Consider the following 15,366-nt stretch of genomic DNA (forward strand, 5'->3'; position numbering starts at 1 on the left):
GCAGGAAAGAATAGGCCCCGTCAGGGCACTGCATGTATGGCGGGGGAGTAAGGTTTACAGGAAGGTGTGGCTGTGAGAGAGCCACAGCAGGGCCAGGTCCTGAGGAGCCATTGCTGCCAAGCTGAAGAGTTAGGATGTCCCCAAGGGACCTTAAGCAGAAGAGGGACAGAGTCTGGCTTATCTTATTTTTTCCTTCAGTCCATTTTTTCTTTTCTACTATGAGGTGAAATTCACATGTATAAAATTAACCGTTTAAAAGTGTACAATTGGGGCCATTATAGTGGGTAAAGCTGCCACCTGCAGTGCCAGCATCCCATATGGGCGCCAGTTGGAGTCCTGGCTGCTCCTCTTCCAATCCAGCTCCCTGCTAATGTGCCTGGGAAAGCAGCAAAAGATGGTCCAAGTCCTTGGGCCCCTGCCCTGCGTGGGAGACCTGGAAAAAGCTCCTGGCTCCTGGCTTCGGATCGGCCCATCTCCGGCTGTTGTGGCCATTTGGGCAGTGAACTAGTAGATGGAAGACCTTTCTCTCTCTGTCTCTCCCTCTCTATGTCTGTAACTCTGCCTTTCAAATAAATAAATAAATCTCTTTAAAAATACATTCATGTTGGCGGGTGCCGCGGCTCACTAGGCTAATCCTCCGCCTAGCGGCGCCGGCACACCGGGTTCTAGTCCTGGTCGGGCGCCGGATTCTGTCCCGGTTGCCCCTCTTCCAGGCCAGCTCTCTGCTGTGGCCAGGAAGTGCAGTGGAGGATGGCCCAAGTACTTGGGCCCTACACCCCATGGGAGACCAGGATAAGTACCTGGCTCCTGCCATCGGATCAGCGCGGTGCGCCGGTCATAGTGCACCAGCCGCGGCGGCCATTGGAGGGTGAACCAACAGCAAAGGAAGACCTTTCTCTCTGTCTCTCTCTCTCACTATCCACTCTATCAAAAAAAAAAAAAAAAAAACATTCATGTCCAGCTCTCTGCTATGGCCTGGGAAAGTAAAAGATGGCCCAAGTCCTTGGGCCTGTGCACCCACATGGGAGACCCAGAAGAAGCTCCTGGCTCCTGGCTTCAGATCGGCACAGCTCCGGCCATTGCGGCCAATTGGGGAGTGAACCATCAGATGGAAGACCTCTCTCTCCCTCTCTCTGCCTCTTCTGTCTCTGGGTAACTCTGACTTTCAAATAAATAAATAAGTAAATCTTTAAAAAAAATACATTCATGAATTAAACTTAAAAAAGAGAATGAAGTAACTGCTTAATACAATCTTCCACTGCTTCCCCAGGCCACTAGCAGAAAGTTTGATCAGAGGAGCCCATATGGGATGCCAGCATCACGGGCAGAGGCTTAGCCTACTACGCCATAGTGTCAGCCCCAATAAATAAATCTTGGAAAAAAGTAATGGTGATTACTAGAGGCTGGGGAGGGAAGTGGAGGAGAAAAGAATGAAGAAAGGTTAAATAACAGGCATTAAGTTATAGCTAGATAGTAGTAAGTTCTGGGGTTCTGTTGCAAAGTAGGGTGACTACAGATAACATATTGGGCATTTTTCTGTTAAAAAAAAAACTAGAAGATAAGATTTTGGGTTTCAACATAAAGAAATGTTAAATATTTGAAGACATTGGCTGGCGCCGCAGCTCACTAGGCTAATCCTCCACCTGCGGCGCCTGCACACCGGGTTCTAGTCCCAGTCGGGGTGCCGGATTCTGTCCCAGTTGCCCCTCTTCCAGTCCAGCTCTATGCTGTGGCCAGGGAGGGCAGTGGAGGATGGCTCAAGTCCTTGGGCCCTGCACCCGCATGGGAGACCAGGAGAAGCACCTGGCTCCTGGCTTCGGATCAGTGCGGTGTGCCAGCTGCAGCGCGCCGGCCACGGCGGCCATTGGAGGGTGAACCAATGGCAAAGAAAGACCTTTCTCTCTGTTTCTTTCTCTTACTGTCCACTCTGCCTGTCAAAAAAAAATTTTTGAAGACATAAATATATTTACCTTGATTGGATATTGTACAATATATCCAAGCACTAAAATATCACATAGAACCCTATAAATACATACATTAAAAAATAAAATTATACAAGAAGTACATATTTAGCCTAGCTGTTAAGATTCTCACATCCCACAGTGGAGTGCCTATGGCTCTGGCTCTTCCTCCTGACTCCACCTTCTTGTTAACGCACACACTAAAATGCAGCAGCTGATGACTCAAATAACTGGATTCCTGCCACTCTTACAGGAGACTGGAACTCTATTCCCAGTTCCTGGCTCAAGCCCCGGCCCAGTCACAGCTGCTGTGAGCATTTGGGGAGAGAGGCAGTGAATGGACCTTCTTTGTCTTTCTGCCTCTCAAATACATTAAAAAAATTTAAATAAATTCTACAAGTAATAGATGTTCATTACATAAGATTCAAAATACAGATGAACAAAAAGAGGAAAATATGGCTATGATCTTAGCATCATGAGTAAATTTTGCAAGCTACATATAATCTCTTTTTTTTTAAAGATTCATTCATTTATTTTTGAAAGAGTTGCAGGGAGAGAGATCTTTCATATGCTGGTTCACTCCCCAGATGGCCTCAAGAGTCAGGAGCTTCTTCCAGGTCCCCATGTGGGTGGCAGGGACCCAACTGCTTGTGCTTGCCATCATCTGCTGCTTTCCCAGGCCATTAGCAGGGAGCTAGGTCAGAAGTGGAGCAGCCAGCCAGGACACAAACCCATATCCATACAGGTTACCAGCTTTGCAGGCCATGGCTTAAAACACTACGCCATAATACTAGCTCCTCTATATTCTTCCAAACAATTTTCAGGGATGGGTGTTTGGCTCAGTGGTTAATGTGATGCTTGAGAAGTTCACACTCCACATTAGAGTGTTGGGGTTCAAGTCCCAGCTCCACTCTTGGTTCCAGCTTTCTGCTAATATGTACCCTGGGAGGCAGTAGGTGATCGTTTAGAACTTGGGTCTCTGCCACCCACATGGGAGACTCTAAGTTTCTGGCTTCTAGCTTTGGCCTGTCCCAGCCCCAGCCACTGCAGGCAAGTGGGGAATGAATCAGTGGATAAAAAATCTGTGTGTGTGTGTGTGTGTGTGTGCCTCTGTCTCTCTCTGCCTTTCGAATAAACACAAACAAATTTAAAAGGTTAAATAATTTTCTCTGTTTCCCTCCAACACCTTCCTCCCCCATCATTTACAAAGTCCCACAACCTTCTGGAGTTTCCCTAACCTCTGAGATACGAAAGAATCTGGCTCAAATCCTTACACGATGAATGGCATGAATCCTTCGTCCCTAACAATATCGCTGAAGGGTCCTGTATTTTGGGGTGGGCTGTATGTTTCTTCCGGGCATGTCCAGCTCTGATATTTTTGTCTTGATCTCCACCCCTCATTTTACCTCTGGCACCTTGTCCCTTTTTTTACACTGTATCACCCTGTTGGACCCTTCCTTAACTGTTTATTTCCCCTAAAGTATGCCCCAAGCAAGATTATGCGTTGAGCAAACTTTTTAGAAAACTTTTAGTAGGGCAAGAGAGACTAGCCGAAATTGAGGCACAACTTGGAGAACAATTTGAAACTGAGTATTAGTGTTCAGTTTTTTTACGACTCCATCAGTTTAAAAAAAAAAAAAAAAAGCTCCATCAGTCACTGAAAATTCTCATCTGTCATCCTTCCTCCAGCCACCCAGCCTCTCTCCCTCCATTCTTTCCATTTTCTCAACTTCAGACTCAACCTCCTCCAGCTGTCAGCTCCAAGTTCTCATTTTCAATTCCCATTTCCTTTTGGACAAGGCAATCCTTTCGACAAGGCAAACTCTTTTCATTTTGCTCCAAACAGCAGAGATATGAAATTATTCTGCTATATCAAAACACTCTCTTCCTATCAGAACCCTAGTGCCAGGTTGCTAACTATCAACTTTTGCCTCCTACTGGCTGCATTTCCACTTCAGGGGAATAAAAAGGGGGTGATCATTTTCCTGATCATTTTTATTTTTATTTTTTTGACAGGCAGAGTGGATAGTGAGAGAGAGAGAGACAGAGAGAAAGGTCTTCCTTTGCCGTTGGTTCACCCTCCAATGGCTGCCGCGGCCAGTGCGCTGCGGCCGGCGCACCGGCCTGATCCGATGGCAGGAGCCAGGTACTTATCCTGGTCTCCCATGGGGTGCAGGGCCCAAGCACTTGGGCCATCCTCCACTGCACTCCCTGGCCACAGCAGAGAGCTGGCCTGGAAGAGGGGCAACCGGGACAGAATCCGGCGCCCCGACCGGGACTAGAACCCGGTGTACTGGCGCTGCAAGGCGGAGGATTAGCCTAGTGAGCTGCGGCGCCGGTTCCTGATCATCTTAACAGGTCATGGCTGACAAGACAGATTAGGAGCTGATGTTTGGTCTTCTGTTAAGATGTCCTGGCTCCATACTGGAGTACCTGGGTTCAGTTCCTGGTTATAACCCTAACTCCTGAGCCTCGTTTCCTGCCAATGCAGATCCTGCAAAACAACAGCTTATAGTTCAAGTAGCTGGGTCCCTGCCACCCACGTAGGAGACCTGGATTAAGTTCCTGGCTTCTGGCTCTTGCCCAGCCCTGGATGTCGTGAACATTTAGGGAGTGAACAAGCAGACAGGAGTTCTCTCTGCCTATCAGTCTGTCTCTCTAAATTTTGAATAAATAAGTTTTTAAAAAAAATTTTTTTTGACAGGCATAGTTAGAGAGAGAGAGACAGAGAGAAAGGTCTTCCTTCCATTGGTTCACTCCCGAAATGGCGCTATGGCCGGCACGATGCGCTGATCCAAAGCCAAGAGCCAGATGCTTCCTCCTGGTCTCCTATGCGGGTGCAGGGCCCAAGCACTTGGGCCATCCTCTACTGCCTTCCTGGGCCACAGCAGAGAGCTGGACTGGAAGAGGAGCAACTGGGACAGAAACCGGCGCCCCAACCGGGACTAGAACCCGGTGTGCAGGCGCCACAGGCGGAGGATTAGCCAAGTGAGCCATGGTGCCGGCCTAAAAAATCGTTTTTTAAAGACAGGTTAGGGGCTGACGCTGTGGCACAATGTGTTCAGTTGCCGCTTGTGATGCCAGCATCCCATATATGAGTGACAGTTCGAGGACGTCCCAGCTGCTCTGCTTCCAATACAGTTTCCTGTTAATACACCTGAGTGCTTGGGTCCCTGCCACCCATGTGGGAGACAGGGATGGACTTCTGGGCTCCTTGCTTCAGCCTGGTCTACTTCTGGCTGTTGCAGTCATTTAGGGAGTAAACCAGTAGGTAGAAGCTCTCACTCTTGCTCTGCCTTTCAAGTAAATGAAAATAAAAAAGTAAACAATTAAAAAAAAAAACAGGTTGGGGTCGGCACTGTGGCATAGCGGGTAAAGCTGCCATCTGCAGTGCTGGCATCCCATACGGGCACCAATTCAATTCCCGGCTGCTCCACTTCCAATCCAGCTCTCTCCTATGGCCTGGGAAAGCAAAAGATGGCCCAAAACCTTGGGCCCCTGCACCCGCATGGGAGACCAGGAAGAAGCACCTGGCTCATGGCTTTGGATTGGCACAGCTCCAGCTGTTGCAGCCAACTGGGGAGTGAACCAGAGGATGAAAGAGCTCTCTCTCTCTGCCCCTCCTTCTCTCTGTGTGTAATTCTGACCTTCAAATACATAAATAAATCTTAAAAAAAAAAAACAGGTTAATGAGAAAAGCATAACAAATGTATTTGATCATAGTTTTCTTTTTTAAAGACATATTTTACTTTATTTGAAAGTCAGAGTTACACAGAGAGAGGAGAGGCTGAGAGAGATAGAGAGGTCTTCCATTCGATGGTTCACTCCCCATTTGGCAGCAACGGGGATGCAGCTGCACCAATTTGAAGCCAGGAGCCAGGAGCTTCTTCCAGGTCTCCCACGCGGGTGCAGGGGCCCAAGACTTGGGCTATCTTCCACTGCTTTCCCAGGCCATAGCAGAGAGCTGGATGGGAAGTGGAGCAGCCAGGTCTCGAACCGGCACCCATATGGGATGCCGGCTTTTCAGGCCAGGGCTTTAACCCGCTATGCCACAGTGCCGGCCGCTTGATCATAGTTTTTTAAGATTTAAGAAACCATCAGAATGAAGACCCCAAAACCCATGGTGAACTATTCTTTTTGAGCTTAGTTTCAATGAGGTATGAAGATTAGACAAAAAAGGGTGTGATCTAACTGAGGGGGAAGCCAGCAAGGCCTGTCTGTCCAGATTCTTCTTGGCCTCTCTGTGCCCCATTCTTTCCTTCCAGGTACCAGCTGTGCAGGATCCTTCTAAGATGTAGGTCTTAGCCGGCGCTGTGGCTCAATAGGCTAATCCTCCACCTTGCGGCGCCGGCACACCGGGTTCTAGTCCCGGTTGGGGCGCCGGATTCTGTCCCGGTTGCCCCTCTTCCAGGCCAGCTCTCTGCTATGGCCAGGGAGTGCAGTGGAGGATGGCCCAGGTGCTTGGGCCCTGCACCCCATGGGAGACCAGGAAAAGCACCTGGATCCTGGCTCCTGCCATCGGATCAGTGCGGTGCGCCGGCTGCAGCGGCGGCCATTGGAGGGTGAACCAACGGCAAAGGAAGAACTTTCTCTCTCTGTCTCTCTCTCTCACTGTCCACTCTGCCTGTCAAAAAAAAAAAAAAAAAAAAAAAAAAAAAAAAAATGTAGGTCTTAGGACCTGCAGTCAAACAAGGTAGGCCAGAGGCCAGAGAATTTCTTTATGGACAACTCTTTTTTTTTTTTTTTTTTTTTTTTTTTTTTTTTTTTTGACAGGCAGAGTGGACAGTGAGAGAGAGAGAGACAGAGAGAAAGATCTTCCTTTGCCGTTGGTTCACCCTCCAATGGCCGCCACGGCCGGCGCACTGCGGCCGGCGCACCGCGCTGATCCGATGGCAGGAGCCAGGTGCTTCTCCTGGTCTCCCATGGGGTGCAGGGCCCAAGTACTTGGGCCATCCTCCACTGCACTTCCTGGCCACAGCAGAGAACTGGCCTGGAAGAGGGGCAACCGGGACAGAATCCGGTGCCCCGACCGGGACTAGAACCCGGTGTGCCGGCGCCGCAAGGCGGAAGATTAGCCTAGTGAGCCGCGGCGCCGGCCAACTCTTTTATTTTTTTTTTAAGATTTTTTATTTATTTATTTGAAAGGTAGAGTTACAGACAGCGAGAGAGAGAGAGAGAGACAGAGAGAAATGTCTTTCTTCTGTTGGTTCACTCCCCAAATGGCCGGAGCTATGCCGATCCGAAGCCAGGAGCCAGGTGCTTCTTCTTGATCTCCTATGTGGGTGCAGGGCGCAAGCACTTGGGCCATCTTCTACTGCTTTCCCAGGCCACAGCAGAGAACTGGACTGGAAGAGGAGCAACCAGGACTAGAACCGGCGCCAATATGGGATGCCGGCGCCACAGGTGGAGGATTAACCTAGTATGCCACAGCACTGGCCCCTATGGACAACTCTTAACATAGAAAGGTGGGAAAGTTAAATTAATATTCTTGGGTTTTATGGCTGGCTTTGGGGAATAGAGATCACTGCTTCTATGACTTGCCTCGGGGAAGAGGAATTCTGGTTTCTGTGGCCTGCCTCAGGGAAGAATGAAGGGTGAGAGACAGGAGGGCAGGAGAAAATCAGAGAGTAACTTCCTTCTGAGGCCTTCTCTTAGGTATCATTTTCTGAACTCCAAATACCATTGTTGCATTATTATTTTACATGTGTTTCCTAAGCATTCCTCTATTTGTTTTGAAATGGCTACGTAAGAGAGTACTTCAGAAACTTCATGGAAATAATAGAACTACAAATAACGAACATTTTCCATGATCTTTTTGTTTTCTGTTCAGACACATTGTCTCTAATTTTTTTGGTAAGATTTATTTTATTTATTTGAAAGACAGTTACAGAGAGAGGTAGAGAGAGAGAGAGAGAGAGAGGTCGGTCTTTCATCCACTGGTTCATTCTCCAAATGGCCGCAATGCCCAGAGCTGAGCCAATCCGAAGTCAGGAGCCAGGAGCTTCTTCGGGGTCTCCAGTGTGGGTGCAGGGACCCAAGTACTTTTGCTGCTCTCCCAGATGCATTAGCAGGGAGCTTGATTGGAAGTGCAGCAGCAGCTGGGACTCAAACCAGCACCCCTACAGGATGCCAGCACCACAGGCTGGGGCCTTAATCCACTGCACCACAGCACGGGTCCCTCTAATTATTTAAAAAAAAAACAAGTTTATTTATTTTATATGAGAGGCAGAGAGACAAAGAAAGCTCTCATTCACTGGCTGACTCTCCAAATGCCTGTCAACATCTGATATCTGGGCAAAGTCAAAATGGGAATCTAGAACTACTTGAGCCATCACCTGCTGCTTCCCAGGGTATGCATTACAAGGAGACTGGAATTAGGAGCAGAGTTGTGACTTGAACCCAGGCACTCAGATACGGGATGCAAATATCCCTACTGACAGCTTAGCCACTATCCCTGTTTCTAATTCTTTTTAAATAATGTTTATTTAGGCCGGCGCCGCGGCTCAATAGGCTAATCCTCCACCTAGCGGCGCCGGCACACCGGGTTCTAGTCCCAGTCGGGGCACCGGATTCTGTCCCGGTTGCCCCTCTTCCAGGCCAGCTCTCTGCTGTGGCCCGGGAGTGCAATGGAGGATGGCCCAAGTGCTTGGGCCCTGCACCCCATGGGAGACCAGGAGAAGCACCTGGCTCCTGCCTTCGCATCAGCGAGGTGCACCGGCTGCAGCGCGCCACCCGCGGCGGCCATTGGAGGGTGAACCAATGGCAAAAGGAAGACCTTTCTCTCTGTCTCTCTCTCTCACTGTCCACTCTGCCTGTCAAAAAATAAATAAATAAATAAATAAATAAATAAATAAAAGGCCGGCGCCGCGGCTCACTAGGCTAATCCTCCGCCTAGCGGCGCCGGCACACCGGGTTCTAGTCCCGGTCGGGGCGCCGGATTCTGTCCCGGTTGCCCCTCTTCCAGGCCAGCCCTCTGCTGTGGCCAGGGAGTGCAGTGGAGGATGGCCCAGGTGCTTGGGCCCTGCACCCCATGGGAGACCAGGAAAAGCACCTGGCTCCTGGCTCCTGCCATCGGATCAGCGCGGTGCGCCGGCCGCAGCGCGCCGGCCGCGGCGGCCATTGGAGGGTGAACCAACGGCAAAGGAAGACCTTTCTCTCTGTCTCTCTCTCTCACTGTCCACTCTGCCTGTCAATAAATAAATAAATAAATAAATAATGTTTATTTATTTATTTATTTATTTCCATCTTCTTTAGAGGCAGAGAGAGAGAGAGAGAGATATCTTCCATCTGCTAACTCACTCCTTAAATGCCCACAACAGCCAGGGCTGGGCTGAGCTAAAGTTAGGAGCCTGAAACCCAATCCAGGTCTCCACATGAAGGGGTCCAAGCACTTGAGCCATCATCTGCTGCCTCCCAGGATGTACTAGGAAGAGGCTGGATCGGAAACAGGGTGGCCAGGACACGAACTTGCACTCCAATATGGGATGTAGGCACCCCAAATGGTGGCTTCATCTGCTGTACCACAATGCCTGCCATCCCTTCAATGCTTCTAATTCTTTACTTGTATTATTACAGACAGAGCCACAATATATGGTGGTTCTTCAGAGAGTTCATGAAAAATGGAATCAAAAATAATTTATTTTTGTGCAAAAACATGAAATCCATGCATACTTACATCTTAAGGATACTAAAAAGATTAGTGGAGTATGTATCTATCTACCTATATATACTATATATTAATAGTAGACAGATCCTCTTTCAACATTTTAAAAATTCTATTTATTTATCTATTTGAAAGGCAAAGGCCGGCGCCGCGGCTCAATAGGCTAATCCTCCACCTAGCGGCGCCGGCACACCGGGTTCTAGTCCCGGTCGGGGTGCCGGATTCTGTCCCGGTTGCCCCTCTTCCAGGCCAGCTCTCTGCTGTGGCCTGGGAGTGCAGTGGAGGATGGCCCAAGTACTTGGGCCCTGCACCCCATGGGAGACCAGGAGAAGCACCTGGCTCCTGCCATCGGATCAGCGTGGTGCGCCGGCCGCAGCGCACTGGCCATGGCGGCCATTGGAGGGTGAACCAACGGCAAAGGAAGACCTTTCTCTCTGTCTCTCTCTCTCTCACTGTCCACTCCGCCTGTCAAAAAAAAAAAAAGATTTATATGATTTATTTAATGATTTTTTTGCTAAGTGTAATATTGGCAGTTGGTTTTAGATCAATATTCCTTAACGTGTTAAAGATTTTATTAAATCAAAATGCATGTTGAAGAGCAGGTGTTCAACCTAGCAGTTAAAATACCGGTTAAGGGGCCAGAGCTGTGGTGTAGTGGGTAAACTGTCGCCTGCAGTGCCGGCATCCCACATGGGCACAGGTTCAAGACCTGTCTGCTCCACTTCCGATCCAGCTCTCTGCTATGGCCTGGGAAAGCAGTAGAAGACGGCCCAAGTCCTTGGACCCCTGCACCCTCATGGGAGACCCGGAAGAAGCTCCTGGCTCCTGGCTTTGAATCGGCGCAGCTCTGGCCGTTGCAGCCAACTGAGGAGTAAACCAGCAGATGGAAGACCTCTCTCTCTGCCTCTCCTCTCTCTGTGAAACTCTGACTTTCAAATAAATAAATACATCTTTTAAAAAAAAAAAAAGATACTGGTTAAAACACTCACATTACATATGAGTGCCTCAGCTTGATACCCAAGTCCAACCCAAGTCTAAGACTCAGGGAAAATGAAAGAAAAACATATCTTCTAATCACTGTTTCATTCTTCAAATAGCTACAACAGCCAGGTCTCAGCCAGTCTGAAGTCAGGAGCCATGAACTCCATCCTGGTCTTCCAGACAGGTAGCAGGGGCCCAAACACTCAGGCCATCATCCACTGACTACCTAGGTGTATTAGCAGGAAGCTGGATCAGAAGCAGAAAAGCTGGGACTCCAACTAGCAATTCGATATAGTATGCCTGTTACAGAAGACTTAACCTACTGCACCACAATGCTAGAAGGAAGTTCTTTAACAACTAAACTTTACACATCAGAGAACTAGAAAAATGAAAAAACTAAGCCCAAAGTTAGCAGAAGGAAGCAAATAACAAAAATTAGAGCAGAAATAAACAAAATAGAAAAAAAAAACAGTGAAACTAATGGTTCTTTCAAAAGATAGAACTAACAATCCTTTAGAAAAAAAAGCAGGGGGGAGGGGGGTAGGGGTTTGGCCTAGTGGTTAAGACACCTGCATTCTACATCAGAGAATACAGGTTTGAGTTCCAACTCCAATACTGATTTCAACTTCTTACTAGTGCAAAACTTGGGAGGTAGAAGGTGATGGCTCAGGTATTTGGGTCCCTGTGACTCACATGGGAAACATAGATTGAGTTCCTTGGCTTTAGCTGCTGGGTTCTCTCTTGCCCGTGTCTGTCTGTCTGTCTCTCTTTGTCTCTCTCACTCAAGAAAACTCAAATAAAATGAGAAATGAAAGAAGAGCCATCAAAATTAATGTCATAGAAACAGAAAGGCCAGGGTTGGCATCGGGTGCCACTGGTTAAGCTGCTGCCTGAGACACCACCATCCCATAAGAGCACTCTGAGTTCTGGCTGCACCGGCCCCTCCAATAGCTTATTAAAGGACTGTATATGAACTCTGGCCTCAGAATCAGCCCTTAAGGCATTCAGATCTGGATAAAAAGCCCATGAGAGTTTTGCAAGCATGGAAAGCCATGACACTGTGGCAAAAAATGACCTAAATGAAAGATCTCTGTGAGTGAGATCCCAGTGGAAAGAACAGGCCATCAAAGAAGGAGGTACCTTTCTCTGAAGGGAGGAGAAAACTTCCACTTTGATTATGGCCTTGTCTAAATAAGGTTGGAGTTTGTGGACTCAGAAGGCTTCCATAGCCTTGGCAGCTCATGACAAGAGCCTTGAGTGATTACTGACGTCATAAATAAGACTGTCAATTGTTAAATCAATAACAGGAGTCACTGTGCACTTACTCTCCATGTAGGATCCCTGTCCTTAATGTGTTGTACTATGTGAATTAACAGTAAAACTAGTCTTCAAACAGTACTTTATACTTTGTGTGTGTGTGTGGGTGTAGTCTGTTGAAATCTTTACCTAGTATATACTAAATTGATCTCCTGTATATAAAGATAATTAAAAATGAATCTTAATGAAGAATGAGATGGGAGAGGGTGTAGGAGATGGGATGGTCTGTGGGTGGGAGGGGAATTATAGGGGGAAAAGCTGCTATAATCCAAAAGTTGTACTTTTGAAATTTATATTTATTAAATAAAAGTTTTCTTGGCCGACGCCATGGCTCACTAGGCTAATCCTCTACCTGCGGTGCTGGCATCCCGGGTTCTAGTCCCGGTTGGGGCGCCGGATTCTGTCCCAGTTGCTCCTCTTCCAGTCCATCTCTCCTGTGGCCCGGGGAGGCAGTGGAGGATGGCCCAGGTCCTTGGGCCCTGCACCTGCATGGGAGACCAGGAGGAAGCACCTGGCTCCTGGTTTCGGATCAGCACAGCGAGCCAGTCGCAACACACCGGCCATAGCGGCCACTTGGGGAGGGTGAACCAACAGAAAAAGGAAGACCTTTCTCTCTGTCTCTCTCTCTCTCTCTCACTGCCTAACCCTGCCTGTCAAAAAAAAAAAAAAAAGTTTTCTTTTTTTTCTTTTTCTTTTTTTTACAGGCAGAGTGGACAGTGAGAGAGAGAGAGACACAGAGAGAAAGGTCTTCCTTTTTCTGTTGGTTCACCCTCCAATGGCCGCTGAGGCCGGCGCGCTGCGGCCAGCGCACCGTGCTGATCGGAAGGCAGGAGCCAGGTACTTATCCTGGTCTCCCATGGGGTGCAGGGCCCAAGCACTTGGGCCATCCTCCACTGCACTCCCTGGCCACAGCAGAGAGCTGGCCTGGAAGAGGGGCAACCGGGACAGAATCCGGCGCCCCGACCGGGACTAGAACCCGGTGTACTGGCGCTGCAAGGCGGAGGATTAGCCTATTGAGCCGTGGCGCCGGCTAAAAAAAAGTTTTCTAAAACAAATAAAAAAGGACTGTACACCATTATCGAGTGGTATTTATCCCTGGGATGCAAGGATGGTTCAGCATCCGGAAATCAACTAATGTGATACAAGACATTAGTAAAATACAGGATAAAAATCACCTAATTATCTCGATACAGAAAAAGTATTTGACTAAATTCAAAATTCAACACCATGAGTAAAAATTCTCAACAAACTAAAAAATAGAAGAAAATTACTTCAATGTAATGAAGGTTATTGATGCCCACTCTCACTACTTCTATTCAACATAGTACTAGAAGTCCTAGCCAAAGCAATTACATGGAAAAAATAATACAAGTCATCCAAATTAGAAAGGAATAATTAAAATTGTCCCTTTTTGCAGATGATGCAATTTTATAATAGGGCTCATGTAGAGGCAGGCATGTAGCCTAGTGTTTAAGACACCTGTGGTCGGGGCCAGCACCGTGGCTCAGTTGGTTAATCCTCCACCTGCGGCACTGGCATCCCATATGGGCACCGGTTCTAGTCCCGTTGCTCCTCTTCCAGTCCAGCTCTCTGCTGTGGCCCAGGAGGGCAGCGGAGGATGGCCCAAGTGCCTAGGCGCCTGCACCCGCATGGGAGACCAGGCTCCTGGCTTCGGATCGGTGCAGCACCGGCTGTAGTGGCCATTTGGGGAGTGAACCAATGGATGGAAGACCTTTCTCTCTCTCTCTCTCTCTCACTGTCTATAATGCTACCTGTCAAATTAAAAAAAAAAAAAAAAAAGAGGCCGGTGCTGCGGCTCAATAGGCTAATCCTCCGCCTGTGGCGCCGGCACACCTGGTTCTAGTCCCAGTCGGGGTGCCAGATTCTGTCCCGGTTGCTCCTCTTCCTGTCCAGCTCTCTGCTGTGGCCCGGGAGTGCAGTGGATGATGGCCCAAGTGGTTGGGCCCTACACCCACATAGGAGACCAGGAGAAGCACCTGGCTCCTGGCTTCAGATCAGCACGGTACGCCGGCCGCAGCGGCCATTGAGGGATGAATCAATGGAAAAGGAAGACCTTTCTCTCTGTCTCTCTCTCTCTCTCACTGTCCACTCTGCCTGTCAAAAAAAAAAAAAAAAAAAAAAAAAAAGACACCTGTGGCCAAACATTGGAATATCTGGGTCATATATGTGGAACCAGCATTACCCAGAAACCAAAGCCAGGCAAAGTCAAGAAAACTAATTCCAGCTTGCTGCTAATACATACCCTGGGAGGAAGCAGGTGGTGGCTCAAATAACTGGGTCTATGTCATCCATGTGGGAAACCTGGATTAAGTTCCTGGCCCAGCTCCAATTATTGCGGGCATTTGGGAGTGAACCAGCAGATGGATGTGTGTGTACATTCTCTCTCTCAAATAAATAAATAAATAAAATTCTTTAAAAAATTATTTTTTTATTTGAAAGGCAGAGTTACAGAGACAGAAAGGGAGAGACAGAGAGATCCATTCTCTGTTCTACTGGTTCACTCCCCAAATGGCCGAAACAGCCACGGCTAGGCTAATCCAAAGCCAGGAGTTTTTCTGGGTCTTCCCCGTAGGTGCAGGGGACCAAGGACTTGGGCCATCTTCTGCTGCTTTCCCAGGTGCATTAGCAGGGAGCTAGATTGGAAGTGGAGCAGCCGGGTCTCTAAATGGTGCACATATAGGATGCCAGCACTGCAGGCCATGGCTTTAATTCACTGCGCCAGTGCCAGTAAATAATTTTCTTTAAAAATGTTCACATAAAGTACTTATGCATAGGTTTCAATTTTTTTACACCAAAATAAACTGATTTTTAAATTTCATTTTCTATGAACTTTTTAAAGTACTCTAGTATGTAGAAAACCTTAAAGACGTCATTAAAAATGGTTTAGCTAGGGGCTGACGCTGTGGCGTAGCGAGTGAAGTCACTTTGGACCCAACTCTCTGCTATGGCCTGAGAAAGCAGTAGAGGATGGCCCAAGTGCTTGGGCCCCTGCACCCATGAGAAAGACCTGGAGGAATTTCCAAGCTCCTGGCTTTGGTCTGCTAATGTGCAGCTATTTGGGGAGTTAACCAGCAGACAGAAGACATCTCTCTCTGCCTCTCTGTAACTCTGCCTTTCAGATAAATAAATCTTTTTTTTTTAAAAAAATGGCTTAGCTAATAAACAAATTCATTAATGTTGTAGGACACAAGATACAAAAATCAGTTACGGGGCTGGCGCTGTGGCGTAGCTGGTAAAGCCGCTGCCTGCAGTGCCAGAATCCCATATGGACGCCGGTTCTAGTCCCGGCTGCTCCACTTTCAATCCAGCTCTCTGATATGGCCTAGGAAAGGAGTAGAAGATGGCCCAAGTCCTTGGGCCCCTGCACCCATGTGGGAGACCCAGAAGAAGCTCCTGACTCCTGGCCCCTGCCTTCAGATCAGT

Source organism: Oryctolagus cuniculus, chromosome 1, assembly GCF_964237555.1.
Source record: "Oryctolagus cuniculus chromosome 1, mOryCun1.1, whole genome shotgun sequence".
Classification (NCBI taxonomy): Eukaryota; Metazoa; Chordata; class Mammalia; order Lagomorpha; family Leporidae; genus Oryctolagus; species Oryctolagus cuniculus.